Genomic DNA, 2,852 nt, shown 5'->3' with positions numbered 1-2,852 from the left:
AAGTGCCTTAGGCACTATGCTAACAGAGCTCCCAAAAAATCCTATAGAGCACAGTTTTACTCTGACACACATAGGGTCAACATGAGTCAAAACTGACTTGATAGCAACTGCTTTGTTGTTTTTGCTTTTTCCAAACTGAATATCAACTAGATGGTAATAACTACCATGGTTAATTCATCTTTGACACACCTTGCCTTGCAAAGAACACAATATAAAGAAAGACATCAATAAATCTTGATTTAATGAGAGGACAGGTAAGTGAGCTCAGTTTCAAATAGACAGCACTTGACTGTAAACTTGGTATCAAGATAGAGTTGTCCAACAAAGAGTTTGAAATAGCAATTAATGAAGTTTCTTAAGTAAAAGAAGGGTCCCAAAATAAGGGTTGCATTTTAAGAAATATTCTGATTATTGTCTGTAAGATGAATTGGAAAAGAAAAATAAGTTGAGAGATAATATAAAATTTCTAGTGTTATTAGGAATCTTTTCAATTTTCTCTGAGTTTTACGTCTTTAATAAGATTTATGGAAAACACTTCAATTCCATTACTGGAGTGGTAATACTTGGTTCATTATTAAAATACAATCAGAACATTATAAATACAGAGCATTCAGCAAATGCTAAGGTTACAACAATTCTAAGATAAAACCGACACTAACATAGAAAGATCTTGAAACAGAGACTTAGCTAAGAAAATTTTATCAGGAATTCTGTGATTGAGACCTTTTGTACATCTACTCTACACTATGAAGGTTTGACAATAATCTATAGCCTTTAAAAAGTAATTTAGGCCAATCGCTTAATAGTTACATAGAGAATACAATTAATAAATCAAGGTACTCCTCTCTCCTGCAGGCATTGCAGAAGCTGTGGCTAAAGTAAAATTTCATTCATTAGTGACATCTAGCCAGTGAAACTCTCCCTTCAAATTTTAAGAGATATTTGCAACACACCTTCTCATATTGCAAGATAATCATTTCTTCTTCCTTGGCAGCTCTAACTAAATTGAAATGTTAGTTTCTTGTATTTCTAAAAAGATGATGAGTTTTCCTTTTCTGGCAGTTTAAGGATTCATATTATGAACCCCTACTCCAACTGTATAAGAAATATATGTATGTGTATGTATGCATGTATGCATGTGTGTGTGTGTGTGTGTGTATGATGTATACACTGCAAGAATCATATTTTTAAATGTATTACTTATCTGAAGCGAAAGTCTGGAAAAACCAATGATAATAATAAAAAAATGATTTTAAAAAAGCTAAATGTAGCATAAAAAGAACACAAAACTGGATATGCCCTGGAGGGAAATGCCAATAATAGGAGCCTAGAGCTTTGGGGACTGAAGTCTCATTATGCTGGTAACAAGAATTAGTTCTGGGCCCTCACCAGAAAGGAAACTACTGAATATAAGACACTCAGAATTCTGACAGAATGAAAGGATGAGTTAGGCAACATAGTCCTGCAGCAGGACTTATTAGGAGCTAATAAGAAAACTTGTCTGACCCAGTCTTGGTTTCAGGGGTGAACAAATAAGAAGGAAAATTTTCTCTTATGCAAAAATTTAACCACAGACTCGCCACACATGTGTCCATGGCTTAATTTCATACTATATGTATGATTTGTGAAGGTATGAGCCAAGATAATAAAGTGCACCCAGGTAACACAAATATTCCCTGGATGAAAGCATCCTCCATTTAGCCCCCTCAGGATTTGCTCAAAGTCAAATATTCGTTTGAAATAATTATGAAATAGAAAAGAAAGCAAGTCATATTGAGTGATAGTCTGTAGAAATAAAAAACAATAGTTAGATATTCAAGGGAAAAATAAAAGATTTATATCCTCAAGTATCCTGATACTAGAATATTCAGACTATAAAAGTAATCAAGGATAAAATGCTTAAGGAATAAAGACCAAATCACAGTCACAGATCAGAGGATATTAAAAAATACACTAAAAATAAAAAGAAAATTTCAAAACCTAATTTTTTAGGAAATGGCCAAGTTGACAATGAATTAAGGAAACTTTTAAAAGTAAAAAATGTAATCATTGAAAGTCAAAGCTCAGTGGATAGGATTAACATTATATGAAACAAAACCAAAGAGACAACTACTGAAATGGATACTAGATCTGACTAAATTATCCAAAATTAGAATAAATGAACAAAAGACATTACGAAGCATGAGAATTGAATATGAAGTTTTAACATACATTTGATCACTGTTCCAGACAGAAAGAATAGAGACTGAGGTATAGACAATTTCTATTAATAATGTTTTAGGATTGTTAAGAAATAATCAAACATAGAAATATTCAAACAAATTGGAAAAAAAAAAAAAAAAATCCACTCCCTAGACACATCACAGTGAAATCCAGAACACCAAACCAAAGAAAACATCATTTTAAAAATGCATTTAATAAGAAAGATTAAGACAGAAGAGGATTAATGGCAGAATCAAACGAAATAGAAATCAAGCATATAAGTACAAGTATTTTCAATTTGTCTATGTCACACCAATAAGCATGTAACCCACCACTTGGGACCCTCTGATGTAGAGCCTCTAAAACAGGCCCACATATACATGGGAAAATGGCATATTACAAGAAGGTATCATAGATCAGTGATGATGAACTCAAACTAAAATAATGATGATGGCAAAATTGATATATAAAAAAAAGTGATACTAGAATAATTGGTTAAGCACATGAAAAGTTAAAAAGAAATGGGAACCCTGCCTCATATGGCAGAGAAAAATCAATAATGGTGTATTAAAGAGTTAATATGAATATGTATGTATGTGTGTATATAATATATATATATATATATATATATATATATATATATATATATA

This window comes from Orycteropus afer, unplaced genomic scaffold, assembly GCF_000298275.1.
Source record: "Orycteropus afer afer isolate SDZICR_OR568_19922 unplaced genomic scaffold, OryAfe1.0 scaffold00035, whole genome shotgun sequence".
NCBI classification, from domain to species: domain Eukaryota; kingdom Metazoa; phylum Chordata; class Mammalia; order Tubulidentata; family Orycteropodidae; genus Orycteropus; species Orycteropus afer.
Note: the sequence above shows the minus strand (reverse complement) of the source record.